General features: G+C 45.9%; 1 long non-coding RNA gene across 2 annotated transcripts in view; it reads left to right on the top strand.

Annotated features, from left to right (window-relative positions):
• Positions 1-23,524, top strand: part of LOC103348325 (uncharacterized) — a 39,281-nt gene extending 15,757 nt beyond the window's left edge. Inside the window, exons 2-3 of one of the 2 annotated variants that reach the window (XR_007919735.2) lie at positions 7,392-7,498; positions 22,417-23,524. This is a non-coding gene — a long non-coding RNA (uncharacterized lncRNA). Of the gene's footprint in view, positions 1-7,391; positions 7,499-7,950; positions 9,173-22,416 lie in introns of those variants that run through there. The other variant, XR_011380157.1, reaches the window with a different exon arrangement.
• The last annotated feature ends 2,497 nt before the right edge of the window (positions 23,525-26,021 follow it).

Below are 26,021 nucleotides of genomic sequence, written 5' to 3'. Positions count from 1 at the left end.
CAAAATAGAAGTTTTCTTCTATTTTATTAGGAGTAAAACAAATGTGAAGAAAAAAAAGGACTGTTCTATGTAACTTAAAATGAGCTGTGATTTTTTGCCTAATATTTTCATTTCCATTAAATGGTCTGTGTAAATATAAATTCACTATTTTGTATTCATCTCCACTTAGAATTATTTGCTATATACTTTTCTAGAGAATAGACATGGCACTTGGCCTCTTGTCTCATGGGTACATAGCCTGTTATCAAGCAAGAACTCAGTCCCTAACCCCAGTGCCAATCAAAATAATGAGGCCGAGGTTTGGGATGAAGGGAAGAGAACATTTAATCTGCTGACAGATGAAAGCATGGCAGACCCCAGGGTCTCCACAACCACCACCCTCCTTCAGGGGGTTTGGGGCTTTTAAAGAACTACAGGGGAGTCAGGAATAAGAGGGACAAAGGAAAGGGCCAGCTGCATGTTGGCCCACTGGCCAGGCACCAAGGCCTGCACACTCCTTTTGTGTTTAATGCTCTGGTTGTCTGGTTGTCTGTAGAAGAAACTGAGGTAAGGAAAAAAAGCAATGTGTGCTTCAGACAGCGGTGAGTGGGAAGCCAGGAGTCCAGCCCGATGCATCACCCAGATGCTCTGCTGGTAGGGCAGTCAAGTGGCCTTTAATCAGCCTGGGGGCTACATGCAGGTAGTTATTTTGTGCCCCGACCTGGGATTCCCCGGCACGGATCCGGGATTTCCCCTAATGGAACCCCTGGAGAAAATACTGGCCACCCACATGTTACCCACTGAAGAAGCAAATGACCTCATGAGCTTAGAGACTGGAATCTTGGAGGGCCAGCTGTACCACTCCCTCAGTTCAGTGAGTTAAGCCAAGACAGAATTTCCAGAGGACTGAGTGAGGCCTGATGGTATCTAGCCTCTGCACTCAAAGCTTTTTTTTTTTTTTTTTTTTTTTTTGTGGGGGCAGGCAGGGAGAGCCCAGTCCAATCATGGCATCCCAATGTTCAGCTGGTTTTCTACTTTAGACTGGTTGTATATATTTTATTATTATAAAACAGTGTTTTACAGTTACAAACAAGGGTCATATGAACAACTTTCCTAACTCCTTTTCCATAGTGACTGGCCTCCCAGTTTTATGTCAGAATGGAATAGGTCACTTTTTTAAAAAAAGATTCATTTATTTATTTGAAAGGCAGAGTTACAGAGAGGCAAAAGCAGAGAGAGAGAAAGAGGTTTTCCAGTTGGTGGTTCACTCTCCAGATGGCCGCAATGGCCAGGCTAGGTAGATCCAAATCCAGGAGCCAGAAGCTTCTTCCAGGTCTCCCACATGGGCAACAAGACCCGAGGACTTGGGCCATCTTCCACTGCTTTCCCAGGCCATAGCAGAGAGCTGGATCAGAAGTGCAGCAGTCAGGACCCGAACCAGTGCCCATAGGGGATGCCAGCACTGCAGGCTGCGGCTTTACTTGCTATACCACTGCACTGGCCCCCAAAGAGGTCATTTTAAGGCAATAGGACTTTATTCAACTAAGTGTTACCTTTTAAAATACCCATCTGAGGAGGCTTTGCACATTTTTTTGGCTTGTAAGTAATTTTTTTTTAAGATTTTATTTATTCATTTGAGAAGTAGCGTTACAGACAGTGAGAGGGAGAGAGAGAGAAAGGTCTTCCTTCCATCGGTTCACCCCCTAAGTAGCTGCAATGACTGGAGCTGTGCCGATCCAAAGCCAGGAGCCAGTTGCCTCTTCCAAGTCTCCCACGTGGGTGCAGGGGCCCAAGCATTTGGACCATCTTCTACTGCTTTCTCAGGCCACAGCAGAGAGCAAGATTGGAAGTGGAGCAGCCGGGACCAGAACCGGTGCCCATATGGGATGCCGGTGCCACAGGTGGAGGATTAACCTACTCTGCCATGATGCCAGCCCCAGCTTGTAAGCAATTTATTTTTAAATTATAAGATTTGTAGACCAGTGACACAGCATACTAGACTAATCCTCCGCTTGCGGCGCCGGCACCCCGGTTTCTAGTCCCGGTTGGGGCGAGGGTTTCTGTCCCGGTTGCTCCTCTTCCAGTCCAGCTGTCTGCTGTGGCCTGGGAAGGCAATGGAGGATGGCCCAAGTGCTTGGGTCCTGCACCCGCATGGGAGACCAGGAGGAAGCACCTGGCTCCTGGCTTCGGATCGGCACAGCACGCCGGCCATAGCGGCCATTTGGGGGGTGAACCAATGGAAGGAAGACCTTTCTCTCTGTCTCTCTCTCTCTCTCTCTCTCACTGTCTAACTCTGCCTGTCAAAAAAAAAAAAAAAAGATTTATAATGATTTGATTACTCAAAATAGCATATTGGAAATCAAAGCACATCAACAGACAAAAGAAAGTTGAGTTTTTGACTATCAGCACTGAAGCCATCTTTATAAGTATCTGACATCCAACCATGTCTCATGTAAAAAGAAGAGTAATCTCACATGTTTCACTTCCAGGCTTAGTTCCTAGTTTTCAAATTTTAGGAAGTGTAATGTAGTTTACTTCAAATCCCATTACACTTAGTGTTTATATTGCAACAGCAGCAGATTTCACATGGAACAAGAGCACAGCTTTTAGCTTTTAGCCACATACAGAAATTATATACCACATTCAGTACAGTAGAGTACACTATATTAACAAGCGCAAGGAGTTTAGTAAACTTAATGCATTGTTGCTGTATCTTTCCCTCTAAACTGAACCAGCTGAGCTTCTGAGCAGACAGATTGCTGCTATGGAGAGTAAGACTGCTGTGGGGGCTCAGGGAAGGGACATGAAGGTTGCTGGGGTCCTGGGTGATACGCTGGAGGAAACAGCACGTTATACCTGCTGAGGGTGAAAAGATTATAGTCCATGGGCATGGAAGTTTGGCAACATCCAGGATATCCTGGATGCGGTGGATGCTGGGCCTGTGGAGGAGGGGCTGAGCCAGGGGTTTATGTGACAGCTGGTGCAAGATCCCAGTTCCTACAGGAGCCAGATGAATAGCTATTTTGAAAGAGGGTGCCAAGTTTTACAATGAGCTACTGCTGAAATCCTGGTCAAGTTCCAAAACAAATGCAATCATACAGTATATGCACGGAAGACAGGAAGAGGGGCACTCTTCCAGGATTTGCAACAAAGCATTGCCTGAGAACCTAGCGCTCCTTCAGTCCCTACACTTGCCTATCAGTGTTCTCCAGCAGGAGGACATGCCAGCTCCCCGACCCCAGCACCAAGAAACATGCTGCCTCCTAAGCCCAGGCCCCGGCCTCTACCACCTGTGCTTGCAGCAAATAGTGCTCCTTCTGTACATTTTTAAAAATGATGCAATCAGCACTCCAGAGGAACTGTCCTTCCAGATCAACCTATGAAGACAGATTCTGAGCCACACAAGAATACCATCACTTCGTAGCTATCCTTATTTTTCATCAGCGACAGTCTCTTTCTCTTTGGCCTTTACAGACTGTCAGTATTGGCTATGACTGCTGGACCCTGTCCAAAAACCAAGTATAACTCTATGTATTAGGCCAGGCCTAATTTTGAAACAGTGAGACAGATTTTTCAGGACGCAAAGAGACAAAAAAGGAGCTAAAAGAGTTCATCTCTAGTCTCTTATATATTCTTCTAAACTCAAGGGCAAAGAACATCCAGTCATTACCTAAGCTGGTTTCAGCCTCTGACAATGAGATTCGCTCTTCTTTTCAAATGTTGGAGAGTTATAGTCTAATTTCTTAGAGTGGAATAAACAAATATCTGGAAACTGAGAGCATAATAATATGTAACTATTTAAAGAGGTGTTTTAGTCCCTTTAACTCTGAGATTATAGGGCCTCTAAAAGGCCTAAACCCCATGGAAGAGAAACACTCAGTAGACTTATCTGAGTGGATGCACTGAGCTATTACTATTATTGATTAGCTTAGTTTGGTGTGGGTGATGTGCACATCTGGAGCAACCCTGAGCTATCCTTTGTTCTTTGACAATACATTTCTTATCTATTCTCAGAAATATTCTCCCTAATGTTAATAGGGACCTTTTCTTTTTCTTTTTTTTTTAGAGAGGCAGAGTGGACAGTGAGAGAGAGAGACAGAGAGAAAGGTCTTCCTTATGCTGTTGGTTCACCCTCCAATGGCCGCCGTGGCTTGCGCGCTGCAGCTGGCACACTGCGCTGATCCGATGGCAGGAGCCAGGTGCTTTTCCTGGTCTCCCATGGGGTGCAGGGCCCAAGGACTTGGGCCATCCTCCACTGCACTCCCTGGCCACAGCAGAGAGCTGGTCTGGAAGAGCGGCAACCAGGACAGAATCTGGTGCCCTGACCGGGACTAGAACCCGGTGTGCCAGCGCCGCAAGGCAGATGATTAGCCTAGGGAGCTACAGCGCCGGCCAATAGTAACCTTTTCAATAGCTGCTTTCCAACTCTCATTGTCCCTGAAGATGAAGAAAACAATCTTCAGCCAGTAAGAAATTTATTCTTCCCCCTTTACCTAAGTCCCATCTTTTTAGGCCAAGCCAATGTGTGCTCACTGTGTGATCCATGAATCATAAATTCTTGCAAGAACTGACCATTCAGAACACTTCCCAAGTCTCGCTGAAAGACATTGGGCTTCTGCCCCGAATACACCTTAAATGTGTCCTTTTACAGATCTTGCTTATTTCCATCAACAGTATTTTGGTGCCCAATGTGGGACCCAGAGAAGACTCAGGACCCCTGGAGGTCCAGATTAGCACTTGGTACCAGCATGGGACGCTGCGCCCCTCTGACCTAAGCTTCTCCCCTGGGTGGAATGCTAACTACTCCTGGGCCTCCAGACATCCCTTCTGGTCATTGATGTCCTGGGTTTATTCCTGGCCCATTTTCCCCTTTTTCTTTTTGTCCTTCTTGCTCAGAGCACTTTTCAGTACCTTAAGTCACATGTAAGAGGCCTCTCCTTCTTGATCCTACCTATTGGCTATTTCAAAAACTAAACAACAAGGAGATCAACTTCTTTCTGGTGTGCATGGAAATATCTGAGTAAATAAAAACATTTTATTAAAGGTGATTTAAGTCTTACATTTCCAAAATGGGAAATGTTTAATATTGTGAAATTAGTTTTTCTTCGGTAAACATTGGAAAGGCACTTGGGATGACTGCACCCCATGTGGGCATGCCCAGTCTGCATCCCAGCTACTCCATGCGTCTTATTTAAATCCAGCTTCTTGCTAATGCCCCTGGGAGGCAGTGGATGACGGCTCCAGTACTTGGGTCCCAGCCGCCCATGTGGGATTCCTGGATGGAATTCCTGGCTTAATTCTGGCCTAACCTTGGTTGTTATAGGCGTTTGGAGAATGAACCCTCTTGAACCCCACCCAGCAATTTGCCTTTCAAATAAATGAATCTTTTCTTAAAAACTTAGAAAGGGTAGACTCTTGAACAAAATCTATAGAATAAAAAAGCTATTTTGACTGGTACTTTGAAGCTTAAAAAAAGAGGATGATAAATTCATCTCAATACATGAAGCAAGTAAGAAAATTTTTGGACTGTCACAGAACTTAAAAGGGCCACTGGAGCTGCAACAGGAAAACCAACCACATTGAATCTGCACACCCACTTGTTCTACATGCAGTTCCTCCCTGTCCTTCCTCCCCCTAGTTTCCTCATACACTAGATCTCAAGTTTGCTCACCTCCCCGCAGCTGAACCTTTGCCTGTAATTAAGGAAAGGAAGGAAACCCTACATGAAGGGACAAATCTTGTAACTGCATCTTTTAGAACCAAACCCACTGGATGTGGGGAACTACATACTACGTATGTTCCCTGGACAAAAAGAGTTAAAAGCCTTAGTCTCAGGATTTCATGATCCAATGCAAGACATACTATGATCTATAAAAGAATTTAAAATTACTTCTCAAAGTAATTACTCTCAAGAAGTCTTACCCGGTGCTGTGGCTCAATAGGCTAATCCTCTGCCTTGCGGCGCTGGCACACCAGGTTCTAGTCCCGGTCAGGGCGCCGGATTCTGTCCCGGTTGCCCCTCTTCCAGACCAGCTCTCTGCTGTGGCCAGGGAGTGCAGTGGAGGATGGCCCAAGTCCTTGGGCCCTGCACCCCATGGGAGACCAGGAGAAGCACCTGGCTCCTGCCATCAGATCAGCGCAGTGCGCCGGCCGCAGCGCGCCAGCCGTGGCGGCCATTGGAGGGTGAACCAACAGCAAAAGGAAGACCTTTCTCTCTGTCTCTCTCTCACTGTCCACTCTGCCTGTCCAAAAAAAAAAAGAAGTCTTGACATAGGCCCCTGCCCTAGGACAAGCCTGTTAGCTATGGTAGCCAACAGTTATGATGTGGGCAGGCAGGTAGCTAGGGAATGAGAAGCTGAGGACTGCACACCTGAGCAGACCAAACCCCGTCTCCTTTTGTGAGTGACACCTGCAGGCTGGAAGTATCAGCATGACTGCAGGTTCAGTACACCCATTCCCCATCATGCACTGGAGCCTCACTTCCCATGGTGCATAAGCTGCCATGACGCCTTCCTAGAGAGAGCAGTGTGTGCTCCAACCCTGCATGGAGACACCATGATACTTCTGAGATCCCCAATAAAGCGACATCAAAGCTAGTGGTGTTCAAGTCCCACCCAAACCCCACCACCATTGAATACTGCCCTGCCCTGGGCACCATCCCCTAGCCTATAAAAGGATGACCTGCTGGTGGGGGCAGCAGCACTGCCCTCCTCCTAAAGAGAGGTTGCCCGGACTCACATCTGAGCATGTGCTATGTCTTTCAATAAATCCTGCTCTCCTCTATACCTTTGCATCTTCTCTTCCATTTCTTTTTTTTTTTAAGATTTATTTATTTATTTGAAAGGCAAAGTGACAGAGACAGAGACAGAGAGACAAAGAAAGAGACAGAGAGAGATTGTCCATCCACTGCTACACTTCCCAAATGACTGCAATGGTCAGGACAAGGCCAAGTCAAAACCAGGAGCCAGGAGCTTCAACTCCCACATGAGTAGCAGGGGCCCTAGGACCTGGGCCATCTTCCACTCTTTCCTGGTGCATTAGCAGGGAACTGGGTCAGAAGTGGAGCAGATGGAACTCAGGCCAGCTCAGATGGGCTGCTGGTGTTGCAGGCAGTGGCTTAACTCACTGCACCACAATGCTAGGCCCTCCTCCCTAAATTCTTTTCTCACGTGGAAGCAAAAACTTGGAGCAAGTCCAGCTGGGGACTGAATTCCCCACAACAATTAGACCTTATAGGTCAAGAACATGCCCTTGCATGAGGGTGACTTCAGTGGCTCCCAATGAAACCATGGACAGCAAGCTTCCCAACACTGCATAACACACTAACAGCTGACAATAGTCATTTGCCCACCTATTGCACAGTAACATAATACTTTGGGATTAAGAAAAAATCTGCTGCCATGTCTTTCCAGAACCCCTGATATGACTAGACATAATTTGTGGCAGCCAAGATTGTAAACAGAGCCTGTGCAGATCGACTCAGACTGACCTGAGAGTTACCTTATGCTTCATTATCACGGTAGGTGACACACATGCTATGATGTTTCTGCAGCCATGTTTAACCATGCGATGTGAGGGCATGATTTATCAAGGTGCATGCTTTAAGGACTTTCCTTACCCTTCACCTCTGCACCTGTCACGTTCTGTCACACTGCTGTGCCCAGTTACACTCCATTTACTCTAACTCATCAATTCCCTAACCCCATTTGAATGGGAAGATTTATGGGGCTTTGACATGATCTGCTCATTTCTATAGGCCTATAATAATAATAAATGTTCCCTTTCTCAGATGAATTCACTTTTTATAATAGTAATAATGTGTGCAAATAGGAGGACTTGTGGTTCAACAACAGCACCCTTTGTAAATGTATAAGCCAACATTTCCACCTTGTGTATTACCTCCTGTCCTCTGGGTTGGAGGAACAAGTTCTGTTAGAAAAATAAAAAATCGCTAATTGAGTCTTTCCACAGTGAGCTCCTGGGAGATGAAGACACCAAAGACCACAGACTGAACCCTGGGGCTTCGTGGGGCTGGCATTTTAAGCTGTTAAGAGGCTGCTTGGAACTCCCACATCCCATTTAAGAGTAGCTTTAAGACGTGAGAGTTCCTCCACCACTTCTGATTCCAGCTTCCAGCTAATGTGCACGCTTGGACACAGTGGTGACAGCTCAAGTACTTGGGTCCCTGTCACCCATGTGGGAGATCTGAAGTTTAGTTCTGGCTCCTGGCTTCAGCCTGGCCCAGTCCTGGCTATTGTGGGCATTTGGGGGAGTGAATCTGCAGATGTAATGTCCCCCCGTATCTCCATCTTTTGGCCTTTCCAAAAAAATATCCCTGGAGATTTTTTGCTTTGGAAAAGAAACCAGATAAAGGAGTCCCCACATCCTTGATGGAAAGGACCCTATCAAGCACTTCTTACCAACTCCTGCACTGCCAAACGGAAAGGAGTCAATCATTGGACACACATCCACACTTCAAGCTTGCACCTGATTCGACACCTAAACCAATGAGGACTGTGAAAGCCATCACTGACTCGTCTTTTACAAACATAAGATGAGCCAAACAGGATAACTGATGACCACAAACTTTAACTTCTTACCTGTATGTTGTTATATGATATCTCCACTGACCCTGAATGTCTTAATTTAGCCACTGAAGACTTTCCTTTGGAAATCCAGCATGATCCTTGATATATGCTCTTATAGGGTTCTGATAATGATTAGAACTGTATTTAAACTTTATCATATATTCATAAGTAACATATTTCCTTTGATTAATGCTCTATGTCTTCTAGAGATACCACCCTCAAACCTCCTCACGATGTAATCAGTGTAGAAATAGCTTGGCCTAGGGTCAGCATTGTGGTGTAGCAGGTAAAGCCACCACCTGGGATAACCACACCCCATGTGGGCACTGGTTTGAGTCCTGGCTTTTCCACTGCCAATCCAGCTTGCTGTTCATGTGCCTGGGAAAGTAGTGGAAGATGGATCAAGTGTTTGGACCCCTGCACTCAGGTTGGAGACCCAGAAGTTCCTGGTTCTTGGCTTCAACCTGGCCCAGCTCTGGCCATTGCTGCCATTTTGGGTGTGAACCAGCAGATGGGGGATCTCTTTTTCTCTGTCTCTCCCTCTCTCTGTGTAACTAACTCTGCTTTCAAACAAAAACAAATCTTGAAAAAAAAAAAAAAAAGAATGGCTTGGCCTGAAGAAACGTTAACAATACAAACTAAGAAAATAACAGTACTACACACCTCTAATGAGGTCACAGGGTCTGAATGATGGAGATAACAGAACCTCTGAACCCCACAAAAGAAGGATGGGAAGATGACCTTCTGAGATGATGAACCACAGTCTCTGGGATGGATGAAGGCACAGCCAAAGGCGGGGGTACGACACCACAAAGGAAACATGCAAATGAACTGAAAGTCTGCATGCTGAGCAGGAAGCCATCCATAGCTCTCCACCTGCCCCCACTGAGCTTCACAACTGGCTGGCAAAATGACCTCCCTGGCAGGATCCAGCAGCACTCCTTTGTGGGATGCCTGCCTGAACCAGAAGAAACATCCCCTAGGTACAAATATTTAGGGCCCACAATGAAATTTATTTATTTATTTGTTTTTTACTTGAGAGTCAGAGTCACACATAGAGAAGAAAAGCAGGAAAAGAGAGAGAGAGAGAAAGAGGTCTTCCATCCGATGCTTTACTCCTCAACTGGCCGCAACGGCCGGAGCTGCACCGATTGGAAGCCAGGAGCCAGGAGCTTCTTCCAGGTCTCCCACACAGGTGCAGGGGCCCAAACACTTGGGCCATCTTCTACTGCTATCCCAGGCCATAGCAGAGAGCTGGATTGGAAGAGGAGCACCCGGAACTGGCTCCCACATGGGATGCCGGGGCGTCAGACTAAGGCGTTAACCCACTGAGCCACAGTGCCGGCCCCTGAACACTACAGACTTGATGATAACTGCTAATGTGGATGACAGATCCAATTAAATAGAGAAGAGGAAACAATGGCAACACAAAATAAAATAAAAACTGTAATGGATATATGAAAGAGAAAAGACAGGGGCCGGCCCTGTGGCATAGTGGGTTAAGCCTCTGCCTGTGATGCCTGCATTCCATATGGGTCTTGGCTTGACACCCAGCTGCTCTACTTCCCATCCAGTTCCTGGCTAATGTGCCTGGGAAAGCAGCAGAAGATGGCCCAAGTACTTGGCCCAAGTACTGCACCCATGTGGCAGACCTGGAAGAAGTTCTGGGCTTCTGGCTTTGGCCCTGCCCAGCCCCAGCTGTTACAGCCATTTGGAGAGTGAACGCGCAGAGGGAAGATCTCTGTCTCTCCTGCTCTCACTGTAACTCTGCCTTTCAAGCAAATAAAAAAAAAAATAAATCTTTAAAAAGAGAGAGACGGGCCGGCGCCGCGGCTCACTAGGCTAATCCTCCGCCTAGCGGCGCCGGCACACCGGGTTCTAGTCCCGGTCGGGGCGCTGGATTCTGTCCCGGTTGCCCCTCTTCCAGGCCAGCCCTCTGCTGTGGCCAGGGAGTGCAGTGGAGGATGGCCCAGGTGCTTGGGCCCTGCACCCCATGGGAGACCAGGAAAAGCACCTGGCTCCTGGCTCCTGCCATCGGATCAGCGCGGTGCGCCGGCCGCAGCGCGCCGGCCGCGGCGGCCATTGGAGGGTGAACCAACGGCAAAGGAAGACCTTTCTCTCTGTCTCTCTCTCTCACTGTCCACTCTGCCTGTCAAAAAAAAAAAAAATAAAATAAAAAAAAAATAAAAAGAGAGAGACAAGAGAAATACCATGTCCATAGAACAAGCAAGTATGTTATAATAAAGAGATAATTAGAGAATTTAGAAAGAAGCACTATGGGAAAGCACTTGGTGCAGTGGTTAAAATGCCCTTTGGGAGGCCTGTGTCCCCTATCAGGGTGCCTTGCTTGAGTTGTAGCTCTGCTTTTGCTCCAATTCCCTGCTAATACACATCCTTGCGAAGGCTCATCACAAGGCTCCCTGGCACTCCTGTGGGAGACCTGGATGCAGTTCCAGGCTCCTGGCTTCTGCCTGGCCCAAACCTGGCTGTTGTGGACATATGGGGGAGTGAACCAGCAGATGTTACATTTCTATCTATCTGCCTTTTAAATACAAGGAAAATAAAGAAATTTTAAAAAGTTCTTAAAAGGAGCCCTTGGCATTTAAAAATATGACCACCTTAATAGCCCATTTCATAGAAGAATTAACACATGCCCTGGATCCTACTTATTGTGGGGCCCAGAGGCAATGCTAAAGGCCTCTTGGATGGCACATAGAGCTTCTGGGACAAACGGGCACTACTGCCCTGCCTTGGGAGTCACACAGCTGAGAACAGGAGCCACCTGTCTTTGAATGGCCACGTCTGCCTGGGCAGTAACCACAGTTTGCACAGCTCAGCGTAATCCCGACAGACTGAAGCTTCAATGTTTTCACCAGGTTTTTCTGGACTTTGTAGTTTCTTGAGAAGCTTCTGCACCGGGGATCAGCTACAGACATGAAAGAAAAGTGGTGTTGTGGTGCGGCAGGTTAAGCGGCTGCTTGCGACACCAGCATCCTGTATTGGAGCACCTGTTCAAGTCTTAGCTGTTCTGCCTCTGATCCAACTCCCTGATAAAGCACCTGGGAAAGCAGCAGAAGGTGGCCCAAGTGCATGGGCCCCTGCCACCCACGTGGGAGATCCAGACAGAGTTCCAGGTTCCTGGTTTTGGCCTGGCCCAGCCCCAGGCACTGTCGCTATTTAGGAAATGAGCCAGTGGAGAGAAGCTCTCTCACATTCTCTCTCCTCTCTCTTGCTATCATTCTGTCCATCCAATAAATAAATATTTTTTAAAAAGCAAATCAAAAATCAAAGAAAAAATATTATTGCTTCACTATTTATGGAGAGGTGGAACTTGGACATGAGTTTTGTTTAATTTAGAAAAATCAGTGGGGGCTGGCGCCATGGTGCAGTAGGTTAATCTTCTGCCTGCGGCGCCGGCATCCCATATGTGTACCGGTTCTAGTGCCGGTTGGCTGCTCCTCTTCTGGTCCAGATCTCTGCTGTGGCCTGGGAGGGCAGTGGAGGATGGCCCAAGACCTTGGGCCCCTGCACCCACATAGGAGACCGGGAAGAAGCTCCTGGCTCCTGGCTTCGGATTGGCGTAGCTCTGGCCGTTGCACCCATTTGGGGAGTGAACCAACGGAAGGAAGACCTTTCTCTCTGTCTGTCCCTCTCACTGTCTGTAACTCTACTTCTCAAATAAATAAAATCTTTAAAAAAAGAAAAAAGCAGTGATGTTTCTTGCACCCATTTTTGGTAGAGCCCATTTATACCCACTACAGCACATTATCTTGACTTGCTTGGTCTGAGTAGCATGAAGACTGCAGAGTGGACAACGAGAGGGCTCCTAGGATCCCTAGGGCTTAACTCTTGTCCTGAAATGGCTCTGTGTTCCCATGAATGGGGTCACCATCAACCCCACAGGCAGTCCCAGCTATTCTGATTTTCAGTGACTCAGACTGTTGGGACAGTCCCCTCTGCTTTCATAATTCTGTTTCACTGTAATTTACAGCACTACTACTTCGGTGTCTTTGCTGCTGCTGCTGTTGTTCCTGCATTCCTATTTTCTCTATTGGTGTTCAATAATTACCGTCTGTTTGTGCCACTGGGAGAGAAACATGAAACGCTGTTAAAAAAATGCCTCAGAAAACCACTGACGGAGGCAAACAGTGCTCACATTCAGGGAAGGAAGCGGTGCATGTGTTTCTGTCAAAGGGTCCAAGTCCTCACTTGCCTGTGAAGCAGCACTACCCCCTGATGCTGTTGGGGACCTTAGGAGCCCAGTCAGGCCAGCTGCACCTGACTCCTTACTCAGCTCATGCTGCCCTGCCGGGTTTGGCTCGTGGGTGCACAGGACCTAGACTTGTCTCACTGCAGCAGCATGGATGCTGGGATTGGGGACGGACAACACCCTCAGGCTGAAAGCTGAAGGTGAAGCCAGGTGGTGCTGCTGCCTTTGCCTGGCTGTGTCCTGGCTGGGAACAGAACCAGCCCCCCAAGCAGCCGCTTCCTGCAAGGGCAGCAGCCTGGCGGAGGGTCGGGGTGGTTTCTTGTAGGGACCTTCCTTGCCTCAGGAGCAGGGCTTGGCCCCTGAGGTGCACTGGTCACCAGGAAAAAATGCAAATGATTTGAGTGTGTTTAATCCAGACCAGTGCATTTTCTTTCCAAGGATGGGTGATCACTTTCTGTTCTTTTAGTGCTCAACATCTTCGTAATTTATGTTCCTGCTCATTGCAAAATAGATCAACCAAGGTAGATTATTTTCCTCAGTTCTCTGATGCCATCAAAACTCCAAAAATCATATATATAAATGTGTGTGTGTGCATGTAGTTTATTTTCATCTATTTGAAAGAGTAAGACATAAACACACATACACACAGAGACCATCCATCCTCTGGTTCATTTCCCCAAATTCCTGCAACATTCAGGATTGGGCCAAGTCTCACATGTGGGTGGCAGGGACCTAGATACTTGAGTCATCGTCTGCTGCTTCCCAGGATGCATGAGTTGAACTGTCACTCAATATGGAATGCAGCTCAACCCACTGCGCCACTATGCTCACCTCAAACGCTCACCTAACTTTGATTTATGCTATGGTCTTGCTGTTGTTGAATTTTGAGCCAAATTACTAGTTAATGCTGGGAGAAACTAATGCTATTCAACATACCCAAAGGACCGAGTAACAGGAATTATTGCTAATGTAGTGCCAATACTCTGCTAAAATAGCCTCTACCAAGAGCCACAAGCTCCTGAGCTTGAAACCCACCACCTGCTCATTTAGCCTGACACACACTCTAGCTAGTAAGACCCAGCTGTGCGCGTTCCCTCCAGCCACTGAGGAAAACACACTGTTCCTGGTGTTTGTTGTGCACTTGCTCTCTCCTCTGCCTTGTCTCCTGTTTCTTCAGTCTGCATGCTCTTCTCTCATCTACTCTGCCTAGGGAAACCCTGCCAATTCTATAAAGTTCAACTAAATTCCATCAGGATCAATTATTCTTTCATTTTTTAAATTTTTTATTTTCTTTTAATTTGACAGGTGGAGTCACAGACATTGAGAGAGAGAGACAGAGAGAAAGGTCTTCTTTCCGTTGGCTTACCCCTAAATGGCCGCTACAGCTGGCGCTGCGCCGATCTGAAGCCAAGAGCCAGGTGCTTCCTCCTGGTCTCCCATGCAGGTGCAGGGGCCCAAGCACTTGGGCCATCCTCCACTGCCTTCCCAGGTCATAGCAGAGAGCTGGACTGGAAGAGGAGCAACCGGGACTAGAACCTGGTGCCCATCCTTTTTATTTTAAACAGCATTTTCTGGAAGTCTCATATAGTTGGTTACCTAATTCCCTCTCTTACTAGACTTGAAGATCTTTTTATGTATCTCCCTTTCCCATGACACCTAACCCTGTACTTGGCACATGGTAGGTCTCTAATAAGCACTTATCAGAGTGACTACCATGGCTGAATTGGAGGTGTAAGGAAATGTAAGCTGTGGATAACACTCTATCTCACAACTGCAATCATGGGTCTTATTTTCATCATCAGAGCACAAATCCCCTAACAGGGAGGACTCAGTGTTTCGCCAATCCTGACTTCATTCACTTCTCAACAAAAACTAAGCACTGACTAGACCATTCTGTGCCAGGTGCAGGGGGTTCTAAGACATCAGAGGGAACAAGGAAGACGGGGCAGTCCTGGATGAGAGTCAGGCCCATTTAAGTAGTTGAAAAGTTAGTGCAAAGAAAACCAGGGGCCTGGAGGGCATTGAGGGTAGGTGGGCAGTGTCCTAGACGGAGGAGGCAGGATGAGCAAAGGCAGGGAGCACGGGGAGTGGGCCTCACCTGGAGAAGTCACTGAAGGTAGTTTTGAAAGAGAACACTTGTGTAAAGTTAAGACTCGTGGAGGTGTGCTTGAAGTGTAGACACAGTTTAGCAAAAGCTACCGTGACTTCACAGCTCCTGTGTTTCTTTCCCCATGTCTTTTATTGTGGTTGTCTTTGCCAGGTGGCAAGCTGAGTGAGAAACACTGTTTGACAGTATTCTTTAGAGCTGTTTTTATTGTCTGCTAAGCAAACACCGGAACTTAGGCCGTTAGAGGAACTATGAAGATCTCATCCTTGCCCACAGAGAATTTATGGCATAGTAAGCCATGCTGATTGACAGCACATAATTTTAAGTGTGACAGGCATGACAGACTGGAGAATGCAGTGCGTATGGGAGAACTCAGCAGAGAGAAACTTGTGTAGAAGTTTCCAGCTGAGACTTGAATGAATGAGCTGTGGTTCTCCAAATAAGAGTAAGGAAACTGGGGGAGAGAGAGGCTGAAACAGCAGGTTCGAAAACTCAGAGGCCACGAGGCAAGAAGAGTCGATGTAGACACTGAAAGAACAGCTAGGATGTCTGGTGAAAAAAAAAAATAGCAAAGAAAACGAGGGGATGGGTAGGGCCAGACCCTGATGCTTGGGAGCTTTAGGATGGAGACAAAGGGAGACTATTCCTGAGTATTTAAATGGGAAAGTAACTGGATCAAATCTTAAAAAAAAAAAATCACCCTAGATGGGATGCAGGAAGAACTGCTGGAGACCTGAGAATCCAGATGGCAGGGGAAGGTGGGAAGAAATTGTCACCAAGAAAGGGGAGTGGGCTCATAAACTGGGTTGTATTTTTCCATCCCTTGACAAACAAGCATTTTATATAACTCTTAGAAGCCAATCAGATAAAATGCTTACTGTATTGTTAACAATTTATATGTACATTAAATTGAAAATGATGCTGTTCCCTCTTTTGGCATCACTCTAAGTTATTCTGGATGCAGCTACATTATTTAAAAAAAAAAAAATGGCGGGGGGACCAGCACTATGGCATAGTAGGCTAAGCCTCCACCTGTAATGCCAGCATCCCATGTGGGTGCTGGTTTGCGTCCTGGCTGCTCCTCTTCTGATCGAGCTCTCTGTTAATGGCCTAGGAAAGCATGCAAGATGGCACAAGTGCTTTGGAGACCTGGAAGAAGCTCCTGGCTTGGGATCCATCCAGCTCTGGCCATTGCAGCCATTTGGGGAGTCAACCAGCAGATGGTTGACTGTCTCTCCCTGTCTGTAACTCTGCCTCTTAAATAAATACATAAATCTTAAAAAAAAAGATTTACTTCATTTATTTGAAAAGCAGAATTACAAGATAAGAGAGATGGAAAGATCTTCCATGTGCTGGCTCACTCCCCAAATGGCGGCAATGGCCAGGGATGGGCCAGGCCAAAGCCAGGAGCTCCATTTGGCCTCCCATATGGGTGGCAAGAGCCAAGCACTTGAACCATCTTTTGCTGCTTTCCCAGGTGCATTAGCCAGAAGCTGGGTCAGAAGCAGAGCAGCTGGGATTCCAACTATCACTCACATGGGAAGCTGGCATTGCAGACAGTAGCTTAACCTGCTGCAACACAGCGCTGGCCTCGGCAGCTACACTACTTTACTCTTCAGTCCTCCCCCGAACAGCACACCTCGGTGAAGTACTGGAACAGTCTGTTTCCAACCCACCAACATCACTGCATTTACACACAGGTCTTGTAACAAAGTCAGCTTATCGTAAAGATGATGAGGGCTGGTGACAGAATCTCACACATCTATCTTGGAAAACAGCTTATTTGATGACTCAAACTGATGTTCAATTAAAGAATCAGTAGGGACTGGTGCTGTGGCATAGCGGGAAAAGCCGCCGCCTGCAGTGCTGGCATCCCACGTGGGCGCCAGTTGGAGTCCTGGCTGCTTCACTTCCAATCCAGCTCTCTGCTGTGGCCTGGGAAAGCAGTATAAGACGGTCCAAGTCCTTGGGCCCCTGCACCCATGTGGGAAACTAGGAAGAAGCTCTTGACTCTTGGCTTCAGATCTGCACAGCTTCAGCCATTGCAGCCAATTGGGGAATGAACCAGCAGATCGAAGAACTCTCCTTCCCCGCCCCCACCGCCTCTCCTTCTGTGTTAACTCTGATTTTCAAATAAATAATTTTTTTTAAAAAGTCAGTAAATTAAAAATGTATAGAATGATAAACTCCAATCTGCTTTAAAATTGATTTTTTAAAAAAAAATGTATTTACTGAAGAGACAGAGTTAGAGAGAGAGGGAGACACAAAGAGAAAGTGCTTCCATCCGTTGGTTTTCTCCCCAAATGGCTGCAATGGCTGGGCCTGGGCCAAGAACTTCTTCTGGGTCTCCCACGTGGGTGCAGGGGCCCAAGGACTTGGGCCATCTTCTACTGCTTTCCCAGGCCACAACAGAGTGCTGGATCAGAAGTGAAGCAGCCGGGACTCAAACTGGCGCCCATATGGGATACCAGTGCTGCAGGCAGAGGCTTAGCCCACTGTGCCACAGCTCCAGCCCCTAAACATGGACATTTTTAACAACTGGGAAGCAAAGATATTTTTAAGCTGCTCCCCTAAGTGTACTATCTTCTAAAAGAGAAAAGTTGGGGCTGGTGTTGTGGTTTAGCCTGAGACACCAGCATCCCATATGAGCACTGGTTCAAGTCCTGGCCACTCTACTTTTGATCCAGCTCTCTGCTAATGCTCCTGGAAAGTCAGTGGATGATAGCCCAAGTCTTTGGACCTTGCCACTCACATGGGAAACCAGGACAGAGTTCAGGACTCTTGGTTTTGGTCTGGTCCTGTCCTGGCCATTGTGGCTATTTGGGTAGTTAATCAGTGGATGGAAGATCTTTCTAACTGCCTTTAAAACAAGTATTTTTTAAAAGAAAGGTTTACACATGTATACATTCATGACTACTAATTTTTGTAAAAAAGAAAAACAATGGGAATACAACAAACCTAAAGCCATAAAGATTACATTTAAAATTAAAATATCTCCCTTAAAATTAAAATCTCTCTCAAAATCAGACTGCAAGTCAAATATCCTCTGTGGACTTCAGAGTGTGGATTGATTCAGACCTGAATTTCCTGACTGGACCATCAACATGGCCTTCTACCTCATCTCCTTAACTCCAGTCTCTCCCTCTGACCCACTCTACTCCCTGAGCACGCCATCTCTGAGCTCAGAGGACTCAGCACTTATAGCACGTACACGTCAATCACACGTCATCTGTGATTGACATTTATTATCACAAATTCATACCTGCCACCATGTGCTCTTTGAGGACTTACACTCCTTGAAGGCTTGTCCTGCGCATTCCCACTGAGGTGCACAGTTACTTGTGTAAAGTCACTGTATCAAAAATGCACTCTACCTGCCATGGAAGTGTTGCTCTTGTCTTCTGACCACCATATGTTAAAACAGGATTCCAGGCTGGCGCCGCGGCTCAATAGGGTAATCCTCCGCCTAGCGGCGCCGGCACACCAGGTTCTATTCCCGGTTGGGGCACCGGATTCTGTCCCAGTTGCCCCTCTTCTAGGCCAGCTCTCTGCTGTGGCCCAGTAAGGCAGTGGAGGCTGGCCCAAGTGCTTGGGCCCTGCACCCCATGGGAGACCAGGAGAAGCACCTGGCTCCTGGCTTCGGATCAGCGCAGTGTGCCAGCTGTAGTGGCCATTGGAGGGTGAACCAATGGCAAAAGGAAGACCTTTCTCTCTGTCTCTCTCTCTCTCACTGTCCACTCTGCCTGCCAAAAGAATAAAAAAAAACAAAAAACAAAAAACAAAAAAAAACAGGATTCGGACATTACAAGTAATGAAATGAAGTAACATGAACGAACAAACAAAAACCAACCACAAACTGCTGAAGGACATCCTTCTTGAACATTAGAAAATCATTACTCATTATAAAAGACAGCCTGGAGTTTAAAAAAAAAAGAATAATTTCAGAAACTTTTTAATTTCAAAATAGTTTGATTCACAAAATAGAAATTGTGAAGCAGTACAAAGTGCCCATATACCCACACTCAGCCTCCCCATGAATACATTAATGCGATGTATATGCCATAATCAATAAGCCATGTCTAGCTTCCTGGTTTTTTAGAGTTAAGCAACAAGTCTGCAATATCATAAAGCTGTTAATAATAGTAAAGTAGTGCTCACATTTTACTCTTTTTAAATATGTCACAGAATTCAAATCACAAGTTGGATTCTCAATAATTCAAGTGTCCCACCTTGCACAATAAGGGTTTATCTGTTTTAAGATAAAAATCCCTCCAGACATGCATCCTCAAGTCCTCCATACTGCCATCCCTCCACTTACTCAGTGGGGGAGCTGGCTCTCCTGGAAATGACACAGTGATTGTCTTTGTCTTTAAAGATTTTTACATAGCCATTGCTGCCCCACTCTGGACCCCAGCTGTTCTTCACAAGCCAATGTTTAGTGATATTCCGATGTGTTCCTTCAAAGCCATAGCAGCCAACCAGCAGGATACCATGATCCAGAGCTTTGCTGCTACGGCCTGGATCGTAATCCATGCCTGATTTATAGAACTGAGCTTCCTCTATTATTAGCAGCTTGTAGAGTATATTTGTCACAATTAATAAACCACATCTCTATTTTTCCAAACTCTTTCCATTCCTTCCACTCCTCCCCACCTGTAATAGTCAACTTCTATGCTCAGACTGAGGTATTTTATTATTTTTAAAAGACATTTACTTATTTGAAAGTCAGAGTTACAGAGATAGAGGCAGATAGAGAGAAAGAGATCTTCTATCCACTAGTTCACTCTCCAAATGGCTGCAGTGGCCAGGGCTGAGACAGGCTAGAGCCAGGAGCTCTTGCCAGGTGTCCCACGTGGGTGGCAGGGGCCCAATCACTTGGGCCATCTTCTGCTGCTTTTCAAGGCCATAAGCAAGGAGCTGGATCAGAGGTGGATCACTGGGGCCAACGCTGTGGCATACCAGGTAAAGCTACCGCCTGCAGTGCCGGCACCCCGTATGGGTGTTGGTTCGAGTCCCGGATGCTCCTCTTACAATGCAGCTCTCTGCTATGGCCTGGGAAAGCAGCAGAAGATGGCCCAAGGGCATCCCTGCGCCCGTGTGGGAGACCCGGAAGAAGCTCCTGAATCCTGGCTTCAGATCAGCGCAGCTCTGGCTGTTGCAGCCATCTGGGGAGTGAACAAGTGGATGGAAGACCTCTCTCTGCCTCTGCCTCTCTGTAACTCTCTGTCTTCTCACTAATAAATAAATCTTAAAAAAACAAAAATGAAGACGTGGGCTCTGCTCTGGCCATTGCTGTCATTTGGGGAGTGTACCAGTGGATAGAAGACCTCTCTCTCTTTCTCTCTCTCTCTCTCTGCCTCTGCTCTCTGTAATTCTGCCTTCCAAATAAATAAATCTTTTTTAAAAAAGTAAAGTTCACAAGGGTAAAACATTAATCTATACTGTCAAGGAATTATGTGTAATTTTATTATAGAAAAGACTACAGTGTAATATTTGGTTATAAAGTTTAAGGATGCATCCATTCGTAATTCAATAAATAATAAATGTTGGTTGAATATTTTCAATGGGAGAGGTGCTAAACTGGTGTGAAGTATGCCAAAGTCAGAAAGAACGGCCGTTTGCTTCTAAAGGACAGGCAAACAACCGTAATGCAGTAAGATGCTGTCTTTTTGCTGATGCATAGCGTGCTGATGGAGCAGAGAGAGAACCTAAAGTCTATTCAGAAGAGACAGTGAAGGCCTCACAGGTTTCCAGCTGACTGAGAACTAGAGGCAGAACAGGATTCTGTTTGGTGAGCAGCTGAGATAGAAGACTTATGGTAGAAACTTCAAGTACTCTTGCATGTTCGGTTCTGTGTCCTTCCCGGCACAAAGAGGACCATACTTCCTCAGTCTTGAGTGGTCTGGCAGAGCTATGTAACTAGTTCTGGTCAATGAACTAAGGATAGAAATGTCATTTTTTGGAACTGATGTTGTGGCACAGTGGGTAAAGCTGCTGCCTGTGAAGCTGGCAACCCATATGGGCACTAGTTTGAGTCCTGGCTGCTCCACTTCCCATCCAGCTCTCTGCTATGGCCTGGGATAGCAGTAGAGGATGGCCCAAGTCCTTGGGCCCCTGCACCCGTGTGGAAGATCCAGAAGAAGCTCCTGGCTCCTGGCTCCTGGCTTCAGATCAGCGCAGTTCTGGCCGTTGCAGCCAACTGGGGAGTAAACCATCGGATGGAAGACCTCTCTCTCTCTGCCTCTCATCTCTCTGTGTAACTCTGACTCTCAAGCAAAAAAAAAAAAAAAAAAAAAGTTGATCATGTTCCAATAATATTCAAAGGAAGATTCCAGAAATAAACAATTCAGTACTTTTAAACTGGGTACCATTCTGAATAATGCGATGAAATCTCATGCTATTTTGGTTTATTCTACCCAGGATGTGACCTGTCCCTCTGTCCAGTGTAGCCACACTGTATATGCTACCTGTCCGTTAGTCACTTTGTCCACTCAGTTATCAGATCAAATGTTTTGATACCACAGTGCTTGTGCTTAAGTAATTCTTACAGAGTAGCCTAATGTTACGTCATTATGCTTGCTATTCTCCCTTCATTTCATCATGTGAGCATTGTATCATTTTACATCATCACAGGAAGAAGAAAGGTGAGTTTAGCACAATTAAATATTTTCAGAGAGACCACATTCACATAACTTTTATGACAATATATTGTTATAGTTATTCTATTATTTGTTGTTAATCTTGTTCTGTGCTTAGTTTATAAATTAAACTTTAGGATATGTACACATGTATAGGAAAAATATATAGGTAGGTTTTATGGCCCTTCATTTTACTGCTTTTTCACAAAGTGAAGGCATGTGGCAATCCTGCACAGAATAGGTCTACCAGTCCCATTTTCCCAATGGTTTGTGATCACTTCATGTCCCTGTGTCCCATGTCCCATTTAGGTAACTCTCAGATCATTTCAAGCTTTTTCATTTTATTATGCTGATCTGAGATTAGACTTCCCTACTGTAATTGTATTGGGGTGCCATGAACTGCATGCATAGAAGATGGTAAATTTCACAAGACACATGTCTTGCTTTAAATATTAAAGTTAAAAAGGGTTAAACTGGGGCTGGTGCTGTGGCGTAGAGGGTAAAGCCGTCGCCTGCAGTGCCAGCATCCCATATAGGTGCTGGCTCAAGTCCCAGCTGCTCCACTTTCAATCTAGCTCCCTGCTAATGGCCTGGGACAGCAGTGGAAGATGGCCCAAGTGCTTGGGCCCTTGCACCAATGTGGGAGACCCGAAAGAAGTTCCTGGCTCCTGACTTTGGATCAGCCCAGCTCCAGCCATTGCAGCCATTTGGGGAGGGAACCAGAGGATGGAATACCTCTCTTTCTTTCTCTGTCTCTGTCTCTCTCTCCCTCTCTCTCTGTAACTCTGCTTCTGAATTAAATAAGATAAATCTTTAAAATAAGGATTAAATTTAGTGAAGAAGTCATGTTGAAAGCTGATACAGACTAAAATCTATGCCTCTTGTTCCAAACAGCAAGCTTTCAATGCAAAGGAAAAGTTCTTCAAGAAATTAAAGATGCCATCCCAGTGAACACAGGAATGATAAGAAAGCATCATACTTATGAAAGCATACTGCTGATATGAAGAAAGTCTTAGTGGTCTAGACAGACAATCAGTCCAACCACAACATTCCTTAAAGTCAAAGCTGATTCCAGAGCAAGGCTTGGACTGTCCTTAGTTTCATGGGGGCTGAGACAGGTGGGGGTAGCTGCAGAAGAAAAGTCTGAAGTTAGCAGAGCTTGAATCATGAGGTTTAAGAAAAGATACCGTCTCACAACTTCAAAGTGCAAAGTGAAGCAGCAAGTGCTGATGTACCACAGGCAGCAGGTTATGCACAAGATCTTGCTAAGATCCCTGATGGCAGCGGTTGCTTTAAACAGATCTCAATGTTGATGATACAGCCTTCTACTGGAAGAAGATGCCACCTAGGACTTTCATGGCTGGAGAGAAGTCAGACCTGGCTTGGAGGCTCCCAAGGACAGACTGACTCTCTTGTTAGGGGCTAAAGCAGTTGGTGACTTTAGCTTAAAGTCAATGTTCACCTACCATTACAGATGTCATAGAGTCCTTAAGAATTACAGTAACTCTATTCTTGTGCTATACAAATGGAACAACAGAGCCTGTATGACAGCACATTTACTTACAGAGGTGAGGAACCTTTTTACCAGCAGGGACCATTTGCGTATTTATAACATTAGTCGTCGGCCATATAAAATTATCAACTTGAAAATTAGCGTGCTTGGGGTCCAGCGCTGTGGCGTAGCGGGGAAGGCTGCCGCCTGCAGGGCTGGCATCCCACATAGGCACCGGTTGGATTCTCGGCTGCTCCACTTCCCATTCAGCTCTCTGCTATGGCCTGGGAAAGCAGTGGAGGGTGGCCCAAGCCCTTGAGATCCTGCACCCATGTCGGAGACCCGAAAGAGGCTCATGGCTCCTGGCTTCAGATTGGAACAGCTCCAGCCATTGTAGCCGACTAGGGAGTGAACCAGAGGATGGAGGACGCTCTCTCTCTTTCTCTCCCTCTCATTCTCTCTCTCTGTGTAATTCTGACTTTCAAGTAAATAAATAAATCTTTAAAATTAGCCTGCTACAGGCCAGCCCTCTGCTGTGGCCAGGGAGTGCAGTGGAGGATGGCCCAGGTGCTTGGGCCCTGCACCCCATGGGAGACCAGGAAAAGCACCTGACTCCTGGCTCCTGCCATCGGATCAGCGCAGTGCGCCGGCCGTAGCGCGCCGGCCGCGGCGGCCATTGGAGGGTGAACCAACGGCAAAAGGAAGACCTTTCTCTCTGTCTCTCTCTCTCACTGTCCACTCTGCCTGTTAAAAAAAAAAAAAAAAAAATTAGCCTGCTACAGATTTATTGAATTTTGAGTCACACCTGTGGTTGCTTTGGGAGACACAGTCCAAATGATTTCTCAGGCCTTATACATTCTGTGGGCTACACATCCCTCATCCCTGGTATACAACATGGTTGCCTGAATATTTTAACTCTACTGTTGGGACTTATTGCTGAGAAAAAAACCATTCCTTCCAAAATATTACTAGTCCTTGATAATGTACCTGGTTACTTAAGAATTGTTATAGATGTATAACAAGATTGATATTGTTTTCATGGTTGTTAATACAACACCCATTCTGTAGTCCACGGGTCAAAGAGTAAGTTTGACTTTCAATCTGATGATTAAAACCTTAATGAGGAGTTGCTTCTTATGAATGAGCAAAAAAGTGGTTTCTTGAAATGGAATCTACTGGTGTAGATGCTGCAAATATTGCTGAAATGACAACAAAGTATTTAGAACATTATATATATATTTAAAGAGCAGTGTCGAGGCCGGAACTGTGGTGCAGGTTAATCCTCTGCCTGTGGCACTGGCATCCCATACGGGCACTGGTTTGAGTCCCAGTTGCTCCTCTTCCAATCCAGCTTTCTGCTATGGCCTGGGAAAGCAGTAGAAGATGGCCCAAGTGCTTGGGTCCCTGCACCCACGTGGGAGACCTGGAAGAAGCTCCTGACTCCTTGGTTTGGATCAGCCCAGCTCTGGCTGTTGCAGCCATTTGGGGCATGAACCAGCAGAAAGAAGACCTCTCTCTGTCTCCTCTCCCTTTCACTGTCTGTAACTCTACCTCTCAAATAAATAAATAAAATCTTAGAAAAGAAAAGAACAGTGTCAGTTTAAGAGAACTGCCACAAATTTCCTTTTAATATTTATTTATTTGACTTATTTGAAAGGCAGAGAGACAGAGAAACAGACAGAGATCTCCCATCTGCTAGATCATCGTCCCTATAACAGCTGGGGCTGGGCCAGGCTGAAGCCGGAGCTGAGAACTCAATTTGGGTCTCCCAAGTAGGTATCAGGGACCCAAGTACTTGACCTGCTGTCTCCCAGTGTGTGCATTAGCAGGAAGCTGTAATAAGAGGTGGAGCCAGCACTTGAACCCAGGCGCTCTAATTTGGGAGGCAGGCATTCCAAGCAGCATCACAACTGCTGTGCTCACTGCTGACTCATATTTTGAAAGAAGTTCGACTCTGGATAAGATGCTATCAAACAGCATCACATGCTACAGAGAAATCCTTCATGAAGGGAAGAGTCAACCAATTCCACAAACTGCCACTCTCTTATTTTAAGACATTGTCGCAGCCACTTCAAGCTTCAACAATACTACTCTGATCAATCAACATCCATCACCATCAAAGCAAGACCCTCCACCAGCAAGATTACAACTCACTGAAGGCTCTGTGGATTGCCAGCATCCTAAATCAATAAAATGTTTTCAAATTAAGACACACATGGTCTTACATATGCTGTAGACCTTGGTATAATTTAAATGTAACTTTACATGTTTTGAGAAATCAATTTGTGTCAGTTGCTTTATTGTGATGTTAACTCCACTGCAGTGGTCTGGAACCAGATCTGCAATGTCTCTGAGGTCTGCCTGTATAATAGACAGTCTACAATGCCTCATTTCAAAAAAATTGCCAAACATATGACACAGCAAGGAAGTGTGGGAGCAAAGTTTCACTGAACAAAGGTAAAGTTCAACAGTAAAGTAACTGTTTTAGTTATGCATCATTAGGGTTGAATGAGATGTAACATGTATTATAACAATACCTCAAATCAAAGTGGGGGTGGGACAGAGCTATGTAAGAATGCCCATCAACAGTAGACTGGAGAAAGAAATTATGGGACATGCACTCTATAGAATACTATACAGCAGTCAAAAACAATGAAATCTGGTCATCTGCAACAAAATGGAGGAATCTGGAAAACATCATGCTGAGTAAATTAAGCCAGTCCCAAAGGGACAAATATCATATGTTCTCCCTGATCGGCGACAACTAACCAAACACCAAAAAGGAAACCTGTTGAAGTGAAATGGACACTATGAGAAACAGTGACTTGATCAGCCCTTGTTCGATTGTTCATGCACAATTTAATACTTTATCCCTTTTAGTATTTTTTTTGTTCTGGTTAATACTATATATTGGTTGAACTCTGTAATTAACACACAATTATTCTTAGGTGTTTAAATTTAACTGAAAAGTGATCCCTGTTAAATATAAGAGTGGGAATAAGAGAGG

Source organism: Oryctolagus cuniculus, chromosome 11 (assembly GCF_964237555.1).
Source record: "Oryctolagus cuniculus chromosome 11, mOryCun1.1, whole genome shotgun sequence".
NCBI classification, from domain to species: domain Eukaryota; kingdom Metazoa; phylum Chordata; class Mammalia; order Lagomorpha; family Leporidae; genus Oryctolagus; species Oryctolagus cuniculus.
Note: the sequence above shows the minus strand (reverse complement) of the source record. Positions and strands in the feature narration are given on the sequence as shown.